General features: G+C 42.3%; 1 long non-coding RNA gene and 1 pseudogene across 1 annotated transcript; both read left to right on the forward strand.

Annotated features, from left to right (window-relative positions):
• Positions 1 to 2627: 2627 nt before the first annotated feature.
• Positions 2628 to 2796, forward strand: LOC113836117 (annotated as a pseudogene).
• A 12233-nt stretch (positions 2797 to 15029) lies between these two features.
• LOC118238904 lies at positions 15030 to 17248 on the forward strand. The gene is made up of 2 exons (XR_004770315.1): positions 15030 to 15584; positions 17035 to 17248. It is a non-coding gene; the product is annotated as an uncharacterized LOC118238904 (long non-coding RNA).
• Positions 17249 to 18488: the final 1240 nt, after the last annotated feature.

Raw genomic sequence — 18488 nt, forward strand, 5'->3', positions numbered from 1 at the left:
AGGCAATGGGAAGAGAGAATGTAGGATGTACTGTCAAACAAGGTCTCCAGGTCATAGGCCTGTATGCTTTTCAACTCGTGGGTTGCAATTCTGACCTAATTCCAAGTCTGTGGAACTAAGAGTGCCATTGGTAGATACAAGAGCTGCTGAGGAACTCTAAGGGCCTAGATGGAAATATCCTAGAAGTGTATGAGGGGTGTCCAGGTCATTTCCTTACTAGTTCTCTGGCTTTTCAGGAAGTCAAAGGGCGAGAGGGACTAATCCAGAGCTGGAAAGAGCTGGCATGGATGGAACGCCTTTGGGCTGGTTCACTGCTGTGCGTCAGTAACCGCTCTCTCCCATACCTTCACTTTAGCTAACGCTCTGTGGATTCCATTATGAATCTCTTAAATTTATATTAGTCTTTAGGTGTCTCCACTATCTTCTTTTGCTAGCACAGTGGAAGACACTGTGTTTTCTGCTCTAGTTTCCCAGTCCCCGGCTGTCATTTTGTCTGAGTTTCTTTACTTTACACTCCATGTAAGTTTTTAGACAAGTGGAAGCAGATGGCCTGGCTTAGTCAGTGTTAGGTTTGGTTTTCTTTTTGGTAGAAGTGCTTGTATAGGTAGCATTTTCATTTTTCTAGAAGATACAAGTGTGCAGATGCTTCTCTCTGCTTGGTGTTGGCAACTGTCTGAGGCTATTGTTGAATATAAGTTCTTATGGCAGATATCACTTAGCAGAAAATGCTAGAATTTCCTGGCACCTAAGTTATTGCAGGGAGGTTCGAAAGCTTTAGCAATCCTCTATTCCTTAGGACAAACCTCTGCCCCAGAAGCATTTATTGAATAGATGATTTCATAATGACAATTTATAAAAATAATCTGAGAGCAACATGATGACAGTTGGCTGTGTAAATCTTTATGCTATCTATAATAATTTTACATGTAGTAGGGACAGTTACATAGATTTTGCCTTAAGCAATTTTTCTTAAATGTTCTTTCTATATCATCAGTTATTCTCCCAAGTCATCTGGCATTTTTTCTAACTCCTACTACTAACATAACAAGGGTAAATATCTGCTACTATTATAGATGATTAGGTGTTTGTATCTAGCTAAAGGCACACTTTTAGGTTCATGTACTACTCGGAAATGTAGGTTTGGGCACAAACACACTCACCCCTTTTTCATGGTTATACTGTTGTGACTGTTCACAGGCAAAGCATGGTTAGCATGATAAGCCCTGGAAAAACAAAGCTTTGGTTTCTTCATCATTTGAGAAGTGGCCAGGGTTTCTAAGATTAAGGAAGCTTATAAATCAAACAAACAAACCCCGGAAACTGCATTGGGAAGCAATCTCATTAAAAGAGGGTGACGCGTCATTGCTGCGTTTTAATGTCTACACTCCTCTCTTGCCAGCATTCAGTTAGCAAAAGACAAAGGTGAAAATGTAGGAGTCAGGCCATTCGGTGACCTTTTGGAAAGGCCTGTCCACTTCCTGTAACCATTGTGATTCAATTTCTGTTTTAAAAAATACAAAAACTAAACAAACAAAAACAACGTTGGTTCCATGAGGTATGAAAAGAGGAAAGGGTCTCTCGGAGGAAACCAAGCAAATTAAAGATAGTAAATTACCGTGTCGGGTAAAAGCCCAAGTAAGAATCACCATGCTAGAATGGCCAGATGGTCTGGATAATGCAGCCTATATGGCCAGGGAAAGTCACAGCTGTTTATACATGCCTCCGATGACAGATGTTCATTTCGAAGAGAAACCTTCTCCAGTGAACCAGTGAGACTATTTAATTGAAGTTTATTATGAAAGCAGCAGAAATTTAATAATAGAACAGAGTTTTAAAGGGCTCTGAACTCTCTGCTCGGCACGCACCCGTGCTCGGCTCTCCAAATGCATTTTTTAACTGTATATTAGTTGGGGCTAATCATCACCAAATGTGCAAGTATGAATTCCACATACTTGGTCTCACCACCTTCATTGAGTCCCATGTGGCAGAGAACTTTCCACTCAAATTTTTTTCATTTATTTATTTAGCTCATAAATAAAGTCATGCACAATTATGATACAGAATACAGTATGTTCACAATGGCATGGCTAAATTAAACCAATTAACATATTATATCACACATATTCATCATCTTTGTTTTGAGAACACTTAAAGTATACTATCTCACAACTTTTAAAATATAGCATATTGTTATCAACCATATTTATCATGCTCTTAGTAGACCTCAAGACTTCAGAGAGTCCATGCCTCTTGTCCAACTGCAGTTTTATATCCTTAAACCAATCGTTTCCCCATTGTTAAAAGTTAAAAGTCCCACATTGAAGCCTAATAGCCACAATTCTGCTCTCTGTTCCCATAAGTTCATCATTTCTAGGTTACACATAAAATTGAAATTGTGTGACATTTGTCTTCCAGTGTGTCACTTATTTTTTTTTTGGCAAGCATATAACTTTACTACTTACTAAAGATGAAATCAAATTTGCATGCACAGGTGAGCACTCACTGAAACACCTTGGATTCATCACATATTTGAGTTTCAATTAGCATATATATATATATATATATATATATATATAGAGAGAGAGAGAGAGAGAGAGAGAGCAATAATGGCAATATGTTATGCATTAATAGCAGCAACAGCCTTTTGGCTAAGATCAAGTGTAGTATCTATTCTTATTAGTTTAATATCTGATACGTCCTCTGTCCACTCAAAATTTAATTGCCCGTATGTATGTATGTATGTATGTATGTATGTATGTATGTATGTATGTGTAGGGGAAGCTGTAGCCACGCCTACTTAGGGTCTGGCTACAGATGTGCCTGACCACGCTTGCGAGGGCGTGGTCAGGGGACGTAGGGTGACTGCGTTTTCTCTTTCGTTTCACTTTTGGGCTTGCGTACAGACCGCTGCCACGCTGGCTGGCTAGGTTGCTCTGTAAGTAAGGCTTTTCCCTATTAAATATCCTTATATTTCTACCTGACTCCGTATTGGTAATTTCCCACTATATGTATGTATGTATGCATGCATGTATGTATGCATATATGTGGTCAGGGGAGACAGAGGTACATGTAGGTATGGGATACAGTGGGGCTCTGGATTATATTCATACTTCCAAGAAATAACCGATACCCACAGGAAGATTTCAACCTTTGCTTTCTTTTGGAAATAATAAAACCCTCTCTTCTGCTTGTGGAAGCTGGGCCACATGTTCTTCTTTGGAATTCACCAAATCCTTCACAACCTAGAGCCGTTCCGATGTGACAAATGAGGACTAGCCCTGTCCTGCACATAAACCCCATTGGGGATGTCAGATCTCAACTGGAATGGGGCTTCCTAGAGCTGAGAGGCCATCCACCTACATTATGAGCAATGGTCACCGTGCTGTTCTTACCTGATCAATTTCGTTCTTGGGCAACAACTTTATTCATCTAGATGCCATATTCAGGAGAAGCCATTTGTAGACTAGGAGAAAAGTAACAAGCTATCACTTTTCCATGCAGATACACCCTACTCTGACACAAGTCTCCATGTGCCGTCACTGTTGATCCCCATACAACAGTGTTTCTAATTGCTAATTTGCTATTTGCAAATTTGCTAATTTGCTATTTGCTCCTGTGTTTTTATTTGCTAATCTATCTTATTGTGTACATTGCTAACCACCTATCTTGAAAATGTTCCTGTTATTTTTCTGCTCATTGAAAAATATTTTCTCCATAAACTTCATTGAACTGGTGATAAATGTTTCAGGGAAGATTTACATGTTGGGTAATTACATACACATTGTCTGGCGAGCACACATGTGGGCCAGCAGTCATTTTAACCAAGGTTCTTCAAGTCACACATAGTTAGTTATAGGTGACTCTTTGACAGTAAATGTTTGCCTGTAGATCATTAAACCATGAACAAGTATCTCTGGACACTGGAGGTTTTTAGTCATGAATTGTCCCAACTTGGTTTTTTGAGTCCACTGTATTTCCACTGCATTCAGACATACAGCCTACAAGGTACCTTCCCAAGTTCTCTTTGGCCACTCATAGTTGACTTCTCAGGTCTGAGTTTCTTATGCAGCACAGCATAGCTACAATCTTTAATCTCTTCCCTATAGCCCTCAACAATCATTTTTTAAATTTCCTATGCATTTGAAAGGTAAACCAAATCATTGGTTTATTTTTTCCTCTTTGACTTGCTTAAAACCAACATTATTACCATTGTCACTGAATGCTCACTTCTAGCTCTTATTGTGTTTAGAGAGAAGACTTGTCATTGGGCCTGTCTTTCCTCAGCCCTTTGACTTATCTTTGCTGTGAGATCCAAGTCCAGCCACGAGGCTTGAGACTCTTATCACAATGCTGGAGCTTCCAAGTCACTGGATTGGCTTATACACAAAAGACACTCATTCATGGCACAGCAACTTATGTGGACTTCTTCCTCACACAGGTCATAGGAAGATTCTACACATGGAAGACATGGCCATAGTTAATACTGGGACTACCAACCAACAGGAAGGCAGATTGTCGCCAACAGTTTTCCATAATCCCAGCAACTTTATTGCAGTCAAAATCCTGTGCATCCGATGATAATGGTTTTTATTGTCCCTTAGTGCTTTGGTATTTCTAGTTTCACCTGGAAGTCATTTTCTCCAGAAAGCCACTTGGGGATATCTGTTGCTTTGATGCCTTCTAGACACCAAAACACATTCAAACGGGAAATGCTAAAATTTCTTTCCAAATCCTCTTGATGTTTTGTCAACAGGATGTCAAACATCTGCATCCTTGAGATGCTACAGATGATTGATAGAATTTTCATTTCCAACTGACATTGTTTCTGGCACCATGGGAACATGCATCAAGTTTGTTTGCACAGTAGCCCCAAGCCGCTTACAGAGGAGTAATCTGGTGTCTGTCCTCATGAGCTGCCTGTCTGATAAGAGGAAGGGGATATCTGCTATTGGTTATGTCTCTGTTTTGTGCCCAGAAAAGTTTGTGGAAGATCAGTCGTGACAGCAAGAGATGTGAAGAAACATAAAAGGAGAGAGAGCCTCCGTCTTGAGAGGCCCTTGGAAGTGCACTAAGAAATGTAGAAACCCATGAGGTAGCTAACGAGGCCATATTTGATTCTGTAACCATTAGCACTGGTCATAGATGAGCACCCTGATTGGAGTCAGGGCCACCAATGGCAGTAAGGACACAACAAAAGGTCTACGCAGTAACCAGGTGATAATCAGATAAGTGCCAGCAGTGCCAACAGAGGCGGTGATCATTTTTTTAAAAAAGTGGTCAGAAAATCTAGTTATAATTAAAAGGGGTTCACAGAAGAAGGAACAGAAAGGGAAGCAGCTGGAAGCAGAAGACAAATTTGGAGGAAGTAATGATCATGGTGAACTATGTCAGATGTAAGGACCTAAACCATGGAAATGACTATGAGGATGGAGGAAGACAGACGGGAGAGCCTGAAGAACGAGCATGCCCGGCACCACATAGCATCTTCCCCGAAGATCAAAGAGAAATGAATTCCCCAAGACTATGGCACGTTGAGTCAGGGTAACAGAGAGCGCACTGCCAACCTAAGAAAGAAGAGTGTAGGAATTAGCCTCCAGAGGATGTCACTAGCCCTTGCCATGGTGGTGGCATCTCTAGAAGCTGCTCTTAGGAGTTGTCCTGGGGTGGGTTTGACATGCAGAGTTGGACCTTAGCTGTGAGGCTGTCCTGGAAAGTGACTGCAAATGTCAAGGGAGGAAGAGTGTGGAGTGTGAAAGACTCACAGTTGTGAGAGAGATGCTGAGGGAGATCAGGGGAATAGAAAATTCCCAAGATCGGTGGGAGTGGCCGGTGGGAATATTAAATTCCCAAGGATGATGGAGAGGCCAGTGCCACAGGACCTTAGTCCTTGTGTCTATAGCACCGGCCCACCTGTGTGACCCAGGCCCAGGACTCCTTACTACTTCTTGCTTACTGGGCATGTGCTGATTTGGGCATGCAAAGGAAACAGCTAGATCTGAGTGAAAGATTTTGCTGTCTCAAATACCAGACTGGCTCTGGGTCCTGAAAAGAAGTGATTTTAACTGTTAATTAGATTATCCCTAGCTCTCCATGTCTCTTTCTAGTTGTGATCTGTTCTTTTCCTTACTGCTTCCCTCTCTTTCCTCAGTTTATCTATCCACTCTCTCTCTCTCTCTCTCTCTCTCTCTCTCTCTCTCTCTCTCTCTCTCTGTGTGTGTGTGTGTGTGTGTGTGTGTGTGTGTGTGTGTGTGCCTTTACCCTCATGACTTAAGCAATACATTGTTTCTCTCTAACCAGTAGCACCACCACTCCAGAATATTGCCTGGAGCTCTGGCATTTTCTCTTAAGTGGAAGAAATTGTCTCTTAAGACCATAGACTTGGTTGCAAACTATCCTGTGTATGGCCAGTATGTTATCAACAGCCTCTCCCTGCCTCTGACCTCTTCTGACTTCCAGTGGACAAGGCTCCACTGATGCATTTAGCATGCAGGGTTGACATCGTAATTATACTTTCTCACCCAGGTCCTGGCAGACGAGGTCCATTCAAGACCTCACAGAGAGGAGAGGGGACTCAGAGAAGATATTTGGCTTAGTGATGACTGAGAGCCTTTAAAGACACTATGGTGTGGACAACTGAAGAAGGATCACAGTGAATGAAGCAAGAATTTGGTTGCTGTATCTTCAGAAAATGTCTTACTTATTTGTATTTTTTCACTCTGTAATTTGATAACTTAAGGAAAGATTCTAGAATGCAAATTTCAGATGGAGACATTTAAATCATTGTGACATGTGACCTTGTAGCTGTCGCATGACCAGGATGATGGCACCATTCAAACTCCCAGCTCAAAAGCTATTCTGACCTGGAGTTTGTGACTTTTCAGAGTCCCTTACATTGATCTACTTCTTACAATGCAATTCCTGTTGATATCAAATCTTCCCCATGTAGGCCCCTGCTGTCTTATATTAGAAATGCCAACAAGAGGAAACTGAAACAGACTTGAGAAAATCATTTATGGCTATGTCCAGTAAGCACAAATGTAATTGTTTCCTTTCGCTTTTAGAAGCACAGAAATATTGCAAGCCAGGAAGGACAAACTTGAGAGCAAATTCTTCCTCCTACCTTGACCATTCCACACTCTGCTGGTGTTCTAGAGGGTAGGAATTTGGTTCCTGGGTCAAACCTAACTCAACTCAATGGATTATGAGAAAGTATCTCACCCAGAACACTCAGAATATTAGTCGGGGAGGGGAGTCTTTGCAAGTTTCAGTTCTCTGTGAGTACTTAAAAACGTGGGGTTGTTTTATAAACACCCCAAGATTGGAAAACCCCACAGGACCACTGCCCAAATTGATAGTGTACAAAACCACTAAAAGTGAGACACAAGCGTGTGTGTGTGGAGCGTGATGAAAGTCTTTTTGCCCAGCTTGGGTGGTTACCACAGATATGCCGTTTGTGGTCGACTCCACAGAGAGCATGTTCTTCTTCCTTCCTTGAGGTTGCGTCTTAGGTCTTAGGTTTTGTTCCTACACTTTCTACCTTTTATTTTAACTGTTTTATTTTATTTTACTTTTCTACATGTTCTACCTTTTATTCACAGGCCTCCGTAGAGGAAACCATACCCTGAGATAAATTTTGGTTCCTTTCTCATTGCTGTAAATGATTTTATGGGAGAATGTGTGACCCAGATCTGGTCAAAGAGAAGCAAAGGAAGTTGAGGCTACTGAGATAGATTTTTACAACTCTTTTTTTTTGGCTCTGGAAATTGTTGGACTTGGATATGACTCCTTTCCAAGCATAAGGATGTTTGGTCTGGAGACAAATCTGGCACACACTAGTGGAGGAGAGAGGTGTTGAGCCCATGAGACACTTGATCTTGAAGCACACTTTCCTTGTGGGTGGCAATTTCTGGAGTGTCATATGTCTTTCCTTATTTATTTTATTTTGTGTAGGCTTTTAGATAAGGTCTCATTCTTTATCCCAGGTTGGCCAACAATTTGAGATTCTTCTTTCTCAGCCTCCTGAGTAGACAGACATGTGACCTTGCATAGAACATGGGGCAAAAACCAAGATAGGACAATCCTAGCCACTTTGTCCTGCCAAAGGTTTTGCTCTAAAGTCCTTTGACTTTTTAATCCTTTTATTTCTTCACTCGACAAACACTATGAAGCCAACTAAGTTTATGCAACTGTAGACATCCTTGAAACATCCTTGCAGCGGACACAGATCCAAGTCCTTTTCTTTGATAGATGAAAACATCAAAACACAGCTCTCACCTGTATTATATCCTTGATCCCATTTCTTAACACTTTGTCCCTGCTTGCTTGGCTGTACCTGCATGGCTCCTCTGAAGAGGTAGGACAAGCTCTGACATTTGGTGGCGAAGCAGTACTCTACACATTCCTTCCTTCAGCCTCAAAGCGCGTCTCTCAAATGTGTGTTTGGATTCCTTGCTGGCTCATTGATTCAGGCTTCTGTTAAGCTATCATCTCATCTGTCACTCTCCTCTTCCTCTTATTTGTTTTGGTTCACGTTATTTAATACTCTGCATTTAAAGAACTATTCCTAGCCATCTTGGCTCATTGTCTGTATGGGTTTTGCTTTGTCATAGCTATGTCCTTAATGCTATAGCAACTGACACACTTAAAACTTGAACAAAAGTCAGCACTAATGGCCAAGGCAGGACCCTTCATGTGTAGCAGAAACTCCTTTCCAGGGATTCCAGTTCAACCATGAACAGTAAGTTCAAGTGTTTAACTCTGTTAGGACTTAAGTATGAAATCTCCTGTTGTGTTGATACTTGTCCTAGTCTGGGTTATTGTTGCTGTGATGAAACACTATGACCAAAATCAAGTTGGGGAGGAAGGGTTTATTCAGCTTACACTTCCACATCACTGAAGGAAGTCAGGACAGGAACTCAAGCAGGGCAGGCACCTGGAGGCAGGAGCTGATGCAGAGACCATGCAGGGGTGATGCCTATTAGCTTGCTTCCCATGGCCTGCTCAGCCTGCTCTCCTATAGAACCCAGGACCACCAGCCCAGGGAGGCACTACCCACAATGGGTGGTCCCTCCTCTATCAATCACTAATTAAGAAAACGCCCTACAGGCATGCCCACAGCCTGATCTTATGGAGGCATTTTCTCTGTTGAGGCCTCCTCTTCCCTGATGTCTCTAGCTTGTATCAAGCGGGCATAAAACTGTCCAGCACAGTAGTACAGGTAAACATGGAACCCAAATTGTCCTTCCCATTCTGACATCTGATCACAGTCTAATAATAACAAAACCACTGAGCTCAGCTGCTGCTGCACTCAAAGTCTTTGCTGATGATTCTGATTATCAATGAGGAAAATTCCGGCTAGTCCTTATTTGACACCATTGGTAAATTAATCAGCTCTTGGTAGCACAGAAAGTGTGTGCAGTGGTGATGGCTACAGGACGGTAGTTCTAGTGAACACCAAGAACAGGAAGAATAGAGATTTTCCTTGATGTAATGCCCCTTGGCATTCTGGAATGTAGGTTGCGTGAGCAGCTTCTACACAAGCAAATCTAGTATATTTTATCTTTGTGTTGAGCATGAAGCTGGCCTGAAAATTGGTGCCAAAACCATATGTTTGACTCTGGAAAAAAAAGGGCATTCCACACATTCATCAAGAGCCCTTCCTGGCAATCTAAGCTAATAGTTTTGGACACATATGTGTCTGTGTGATCGATAGTGCAGAAACCACATTAGTTATATATAGAGAGCAGTGTAACGCTGGATATATTTATAGAAATGCCTGTGGAACATGCAGTTATTTTTAATAAGAAAGACTTGAAGTTGTTTAGTGCAGATGCATAATTGTACTACAAATAAAGTGATTGATCATAACACAATCCACATTTGCGGATATCATGCAGTCATTTCAGAGTCAAGTGCACACAGGGCATGGCAGACGGCTGAGGATCACTGAGGATGGTCTGATAAGTGCATGCATTAATCTGAAAACAGGCATGGCAGCAAAAAGGCACAAGGGCCTGGTGCGTGTGGAGGGAGTAGACGTGCTCCAAAGCTCTCTGCATTTATTTATTCTGTGCTCAGCAGCAGAAGACAACTGCTGAATCGAATTCTGCTCTTCATAAATGCTAGCTACAGATAGGCTAAATTCTTTGGTATTTTTAGAACACTTTGCATCGATAAATGAACAAGAAATGAGATAACCAGCTGCTTGCACCCTGCTCTGTTACAAACTATGTGTTTGTGATGACAAGTGGGAGTCACGTGGGAGGCAGGCACTGGTTATACCTCTGAGGGATTATCTTATTTTTCTTTTTTTAAATTAATTTATTTTTTACATCCCAATCCCTGTTCCCCCTTCCTCCTTTCTTCCCACTCCCTCCATTCCCTCCTCCATCTGTTCCATGGAGAGGGTGAGGCCTCCCGTAGGAAGTCTCTTAAATCTGTCTCATTATCTAGTTGAGGCAGGACCAAGGCACCTCTCCACCCCCACACCTGTGTCTAGGCTGGGCAAGGCGTCTCTCCATATAGAATGGGCTCCACTAAGTCAGTTTGTGCATTAGTGTTAGGTCATGGACCCACTGCCCATGGTCTCATATATCGTCCCAGTCACACCATTGTCACCTATATTAAGGGAGTCTAGTTTGGTCTTATACAGACTCCCTATTTCTCAGACCTGAGTCAGTGATCTCTCCCTGATTCTGTGTGTTTTCCCATCATGGTCTTGACTCCTCTGTTCATATTTTTGCTCCTCTGAGGAATTATTTTAAGTAGGTTGATTAAGTTAGAAAACCCAGTCTAAGAGTGGGTGACACCAATCCCTGGACTTGGGGTCCTGGACTGAATAAGCCAGCTAAGGCCTTTGGCTCCTCACTCTGATTTTTTGGTGTGGGTGAAGTGTGAGTAGCCACTTTAAGTTCCTCTTGCCACACCTGCTTCACCATGATGGACAACGAGCCTATAAAGCCCTGTTTGTCCTCAGGTTACTTTATCACAGGGGCAGAACGCTGAGGCATAGGAGTTTCCATGTATCATGCTTTCAAAAGGTCTTCTGCTTTGAGGTGTCATATTTTCAAGCCACAACCAGACATCCTTCCATATTACCCATCTACAAAAGACAAAAAAATGGTAAGAATCCAGAGGGCAGACTGTCACTGTAGACTCAAGACTTGCATCTTTTTGGAGAAGGTAAACTTTGAATTGGGCCCAAAGCCCAGGCAGGATGTGAAAAACACAGGGAAGAAACTCCACAGTGGACAGAGATGATAGATTTGAGATGTTACAGACAAGTCTAAGACTGAAGGAACAGGTAGGGGCAAGGCTTTGGTCCCCAAATACAAGTGTGATCACACTCGCTTACTCATTTAAAATTTGTGTGTGTGTGTGTGTGTGTGTGTGTGTGTGTGTGTGTGTGTGGTGGGTGCAACACTAGAATAGAGTGTTGGATCCCATGTGTCTAAAGTTATAGAGGGTTATATTCTCCAATGTGGGTGCCATCTCCGTTTAAGAAAAGACAACATAGAAGAAAACAACAGGGACACCAATGAAAGAGTTTTCAGCTTAGGCTTTGCACAGCTACTGAAAAAGTGGAATGTCTCAAAGCTAGCCAGAGCCACCCTAAACTTCACAGGCCAGGGCTGTTTGCCCTGACTATGTCAACTTGAACATGATAAACAAGTAAGAGTCATGCTAACAGACAAGGACAAACACATGAATGGAAAAACAAATCAGCTGGAGATTCATACAAAATGAAATCTTTGGAGGCATCAGACAAGGGATATGAAATGAAATAACTGATTGACATGCCATAGCTTAAATGGAAAAAGCATATAGAAATTGCTTTCCACTAAGAGAGATGGAAACTTTGAGAAAGACTAAAAAGGGAAATCTAGAAATAAACAACACTGTAACTGAAATGAAGAATATAATTGATGGAATCCCTGGTCTATTAGACCAATCCAAGAAGGCAGTGAGTTTGGAGCCATGCTACCAGAAGCGTCCCAAAGTTAACTGCAAAGAAAAAAATAAGAACCCACACCCCTGAACATCCAAGTGGCAAGGATTTCACTTTTAAAAACAAAGACTCATATGTGCATATTTATCATAAGTGTACATATATTATTTTATAACTTTCTGTAGACTTCATGTGTACATAACATACAGCACTCATCAGAAAGCAAATGTTTAATGCTTTTACATAGAGTATATGGACTTAAATACTCGTCAGAACAGCTACATAGGATAGGTACAAATGTCCTCATTTTACAACTGTACAGTTTCCCAGGATACTTAGAGGATTGCCAAAGTAGAGGAAATTAATGGACAGGGACTAAAACCAGAAATTCAAATGTAAAGGAAGTCAAAGAATTTGCACATTGCAGAACTCAAGTAGTGGCAAGTGTTCAGTCAGATTGTGAAGGCTGAGACTATGAATTGCTGCTGCTGTGACCCGTGTTATGGGCTGGAGGACACAAAACAGAGTCGTCCTTAAACCTCTATGTCACAGGCATAATTATGAACATAGTTATGAATTACAGCCTGTCAGCCACTCAGCCTATTGGAGTCCTCAGATGCAAGACCAAGAACCAAGGACCACACAACCTGCCGAGACCAATTGGTACAGACTGGAAACCCATTATATTCTGGGTCAAGCTCTAGGCCCCATGGGAATTCCCACAGCACTGAGTTGGCCTGATCTTGCCTTCATGGAAGACACATACCTGAGAAAGTATTTCCTTTTGGTTTGGAACAAGTTGCTAAGGTTGTAGGCTTGAATACATGGATGGCTCTTTTCTTGCAGGCAAAGCACAAAACCAGAAACTGAGTGACATTTCGGGAGCACAAAATCTTTGATCTTTAGCTTTCCAGAAACATCTGGAATTTGAGTTCCTGTTTTCATTGTTCTGGATAGCACTCAGCTTCCTCCTGAAATTAACCTTCAGCTGGACTTACTGCAGCAAGATTTCAGAGGAGCCCAGACACCTAAGGAGTCTGAATCCCTGAGAGCCTGAGCCCAGAGGCACAGTGCCTTGGGAGTGGGAAGGAATTACCATGATGACAAAGTAACATTTCATTATTTTAAGCCTTTTGTTTCACTTGTTTTCTGTGCTGATTTTAAGTTATTTTTCCTAGCATGAAGATCGCGAAGGTTTCCAGATAAATCAAAAATGCTATTTTTAAATACTGTTTGATTCCATTACTGCCACCAGATAGCTTAGGGCAAAAATGATAAGGATTTTCTAAACAAGCCAACTTTTTGTATTTGATTTTGATTATTTTGTGTGTGTGTGTGTGTGTGTGTGTGTGTGTGTGTGTGTGTGTGTGTGTGTGTAAGTATATGCCACCTGTGTGTGAGTGCCCAAAGAGACCAGCAGAGGGCATCAGACTGGAGTCACAGGCAGTTGTGAGCACCCTAATGTAGGTGCAGAAAACAAACGCTAGAAAAGCACCAAGGGTCCTGACCTCTGAGATGTCTTCAGACCCTCTTTAAATTCTTTGAGAACTCTGGTTCTGCAATGAGCCCCTTCACTTATGTGAAAATTCCACTGACCAAAGGTACATCTTCAAAGGTAGCTAGAGTAAATCATTGTTCTAGTAAGTTTGTCAGAACATGTTGGCTATGTTTCCCAATGACTCAAATTATATTGGTGCAAAATGAAATGAGATCTAGAAGAGGATCAGTGCAAGAAAGCAGTGGCTGTTGTTAGTGTTCAGGCGTCTGTACTGCCCTGTCTCTGGGCTTCTGACAGGATTCGCCCTCAGCTGCAGCCTCTAAGAGCATCACCTGTGCACATTCACTACGTTCCCTTTTAAAAGGGCCCCGCCCACCTCCCATCCCCCCCTGTCTCTGTCTCTGTCTCTGTCTCTGTCTCTGTCTCTCTCTGTCTCTCTCTCTGCTCTTCTTTACTCTCTCTCCTGCTGCTGCAGTCCCTAGAGGCCTGTCTCCTCACTCCTCTTTCCCCTTTTTACAATCCTTACCCCTAATTAAAAAAAAAATCCTCTTCTTGAACTGTGTTGCATGGTGTCTTTCACTCTTGAGCTGCTTTTCTTAAATTACAACAGCTGTGGCATGCACCTTCTGTGGTGATTGATGCTGGAGCCTGCCTTCCTCACGAAGCACAGGTATGCTTTTCCCTTCCTGCCCCTCCCCCCAGCATCTGCCACACTCACAATTGCCCTTCATCCTTCCTGTGCACCAAAATTCACCCTCTTCCTGTACCAAGTCTGAGGCAAGGTCTCACTCTGTAGCCTAGTCTGGCATGGGAATTATGGTGACCTTTCTGCCTCAGCCTCTTATGTGCTGGAATTACCAACACACGCCACTGCTCTAGATCTTCAATTCCTCAACTTATCACAACCTCCCTGCTTCTTTTTCTTCTTCCTAATGAAGGAACCGGCTTCCCTTTTGGCAGCCATAACAGCCGAACACGTGCTTGCCATAAACCTACCTTGGTCACGTAGAGGTCAGATGCCTGTCTCGTGACAAGGAACCCATCAGAAGTTAGTCACTAGAAAGTCAGATGCCTGTCTCGTGACAAGGAGCCAATCGGAAGTTAGCTGGTGGCGCTATGCTTTACGACCCTGGGTGTGCTTTACGGACAAGCGCACGACAATGACGTAGAGAGCATAGCAACCACCCTGGGAGGGCCTATGAGCCATAACAACCAGTTGACCAATCAACACAGGGCAAGCCCTCCAAGCCTGGAGGCACACCAATCGTGAGCCTGTGCGTACCCCTAGACACTCCCCTTACGCTGCCCTATAAGATCTTTTGGGAGACCCAAGGAGCCGTCTTTTTCTAGCCGTCTGCCATGGCGGGTGGGTGAAAGACCCGAGCTAACATGGGGTTAGTTCGTTAAATTACAATAAAGCCTCGTGCAGTTTGCAGCAAGCTCTCGAATCCGCCTGGTGATTGGGGTGACCGCGAACCTGGCCTGAGACCCCGGATACTTGAGTTTTCGGGGGTCTAACATTTTGGGGGCTCGTCCGCGATTTGCGACCACCCTTCACCTGAGTGGATTCGATCTTGGAGGTAAGATGATTAGAGCTCGCAACTTATATATGTTCAATGTTCTATGTTTCTTGTTTTGTCTCTTGCTGTTTTGTTTGGTGCCATGATTTGTATTTGATCTGCGCAGAATTTGTATTTGTAATTCGGACTTCTGGGGATGACCCTAAAGTCCTGCCCTGGATGAATGTCCGAGGGTTGCTTGATTTGATCTGCGCAGAATTTGTAATTTGTATTTGATCTGCGCAGAATTTGTAATTGAACCATAGGGTAAGCAGACTTGCGAGAACCTTGGTTCCACCCTGGATGAAAGTCCAAGGTTTGGTTGTAATTTTGGTTTGGGGCACCATTTCTTTGCCGCGGTTTGTCCTGTCTAATGTCTGTCCTGTCTAATGTCTCCATGTCTCATATTTGTGGCATGCATGGGTCAGGGGTCTTTTCTTGTTGCCCTAAGCACATGGCACGGGAAAGGAGTTCTGCCATGTGTCACGGGTTAGAATGTGTTATGTTGGAGTCCCCCGAGGCTGCTTTTCTGAACTCGAACCACTGCTGCAGCCCTTACAGCTGAGCCTGGCCCATGTAGGTGAGTCTTTCCCTATCCCCACTTGCCGGTCCCATGGGTCCCTGCCATTTGCCTAGCTGCCCGGCATTCTTTGTGCTCTACACACATGGTATGCAGGGGGGCCGCACGAGTCTTTTTCCCACACCTGGATTGGCCTAGGGTCTGGGGTTACCAGCAGCACCCCTACCCCAGGTCTCTCTGCCTTGAGCACATGGAGCTTATCTGGCCTGATCCGGACATCTAAATGGCCTTAAAGTTATTAAGAACTATAAAAGGGACTTTGACAAAATTTTTATGTTAACTAAAAAATAAGAAAAAAAATGTAAAAAACTTAAATAATAAAAAAAAATTGTCTAAAAATGTCTAAGAAAGTCAAAAAAATAAAATAAAAGGTTAAAGAGAGTTAAAACAAATGGTAAAAGTTATAGAGGATTAAAGCAAGTTGTTGGAGGTCAGAGAAAAAGATTGTTACAGAAAGTTATAGAGGGTTAAAGTAAGTTGTAGAAGGTCAAAGGAAAGTTGTCGAAGGTCAGAGAAAAGGTTGTTACAAGCCAAAAAAAAAAAATGTAAACTGTGCTATGGTTTCTCATGTCTACAAATAAATTTTAAAAATGGTAATATAAGTTAAAATTTTAACCATATTAAGCTGATTTTGTTTTTTAAAAAGTCCTGTTTATTTCTCAAGTAAATTATGTATACTTGTTTTAAAAATGTTCTATTTCCTGGTATAAACTTAAGCATGTTAAGCAAAGCAAGTTACGGCCATTTTGTAACTGGTCACATGACTTGACTGGTCGCCATTTTGCTAAAGTTAAAAAAAGAATACTTAAACCGCCATCTTGACTAAAGATGACCGCATGGAAATTAGAGGTACCATCTTAGAAACAAGTTTTTCAATTAAGATTTAAAATGTTAATGCTTCTATACATTACAGAAAGACCTTAAGGGAATTTAAATTTCTTTTTAAAACCAGTTTTCAAATGTTTGTTTTTATTAATGTTTGTACTTAAAGAGCTTCAATTTAGAATTATTTCTAAGCAAAGCCTGACAATGTAAAGTTCTTGTTTTATAAAAGATGCTAATCTGTTACAGTTTGTGTTTTCAGAAGTTAAGTTTAGGATGTTGGTAGCACACACCTTTAAGCTCAGGATGTTGATGGCACATGCCTTTAATCCCAGCATTCGGGAGGAAGAGGCAAATGGATCTTTATGAGTTCAAGGCCTGCCTGGTCCGGCAGATCGAATTCCAGGACAGGCTCCAAAGTCACAGAAAAACCCTGCCTCAGAAAGAAGTTAAGCTACTGTTTAAAAAATGTAAGGTAGCTCTATATAGTTTTAAGTTCAGCTGTATTACAGAAAGACTTTAACTAGCCACCTGTGTGCTTCTTGTATGCTTAAGGCAAGTAACTAAAACAGACCTCTAATGCTTCAGAGATCTTCAGAATATGGCATTTAAATTGTTATCTTTAAAGTTTATAATGTCAGACAGACTGCCAGATCTGGACAGTGACCCAAAGTCTCCAAAGATTATGAGGCAACCCAGTTCCTGCACCTGGACCAGTGAGCGAGATGCTCAGATGTGAAACCTGCCGCCTGCCAGAACCTGGCCGAGACTGTGGACAAAGCTGCTGGACACTGGAAAATTGATTGCACCCCTTTGCCTAGACAAAACAAGGTCAGTCTTTTCCATGTCCCTCTTCCACAGAGAGAAAAAAACTCTCACAGTATAGGCCTGGCGAAGATTACTGGTCTTTAAGACACCTGCCTCCAGCGGTAATGGAGAAACTTGGGTGTGGCTAACTGTATATAGACTGGCTTCTGTCACTTTTTAGTAGATTCGGATAAAGTATACCCTTCTCAGATCTCTGAAATATTACTGGTTGTCAGCTTGACAGCATCAGTCAGTCAGATCCACTATAGACTAGTCAGTATGTTAGCTGATAAAATAGTAACTATCTACTGTTCAGGCACAAGCTCAAGGTTTTTAAGTTTATTTTGGTTGTCATCTAAGTACAAACTTAAAGGGCTTTTCATCAGACCAAAGGCACCTCTGTCCAATCCATACCTGGCTCTCTGGACAGAAAAAAAATGTACATGCTTATAGCCCAAATCTGTAGTTTTTGCTAAGTATGTTCCTGCTGTTTAAACAGATATCGAGATATCTGCTTTTTCTGCACTGTGGGCTTCAGTAAATAAGTTTTAACCTCTGTTCCTAGTTTAAACATGTCTTAAACAGGTTTCTGCTTCTGGCTGACATCTGAGTATCAGTTGCTGACTACAGGCTGTTCTAAATAGACTGCGAGCCCTAGACTTGCTATGGATGTGAACCAGTTCAGCTGATATGGACACCCCCTGTCTCTGCAACAGTGTCTGCTAACCAGAAGCCCCTGATGGATTCCCCATTGCCTAAATTCCTTTTTGCTTTTGACTAGCATTTCAACCTTCTGGGGTCCCTAACTTCGTCCCAAAGTCAGCAGGAAGCAGTTTGGAAAAGAATTTCGCCGTCCATTTTCCCTGGTTAAAATGCTAAGTCAAAGGGAACTCCCTTGCATGGGGATGCCAGTATCTATCACTCCCTGATGGGGATGCTAGAGAGACAGCAATTCCATGATTGGAATTTACAAAAAAGAAAATGGGGGAATGAAGGAACCGGCTTCCCTTTTGGCAGCCATAACAGCCGAACACGTGCTTGCCATAAACCTACCTTGGTCACGTAGAGGTCAGATGCCTGTCTCGTGACAAGGAACCCATCAGAAGTTAGTCACTAGAAAGTCAGATGCCTGTCTCGTGACAAGGAGCCAATCGGAAGTTAGCTGGTGGCGCTATGCTTTACGACCCTGGGTGTGCTTTACGGACAAGCGCACGACAATGACGTAGAGAGCATAGCAACCACCCTGGGAGGGCCTATGAGCCATAACAACCAGTT

Source organism: Cricetulus griseus, chromosome 5 (assembly GCF_003668045.3).
Source record: "Cricetulus griseus strain 17A/GY chromosome 5, alternate assembly CriGri-PICRH-1.0, whole genome shotgun sequence".
NCBI classification, from domain to species: Eukaryota; Metazoa; Chordata; class Mammalia; order Rodentia; family Cricetidae; genus Cricetulus; species Cricetulus griseus.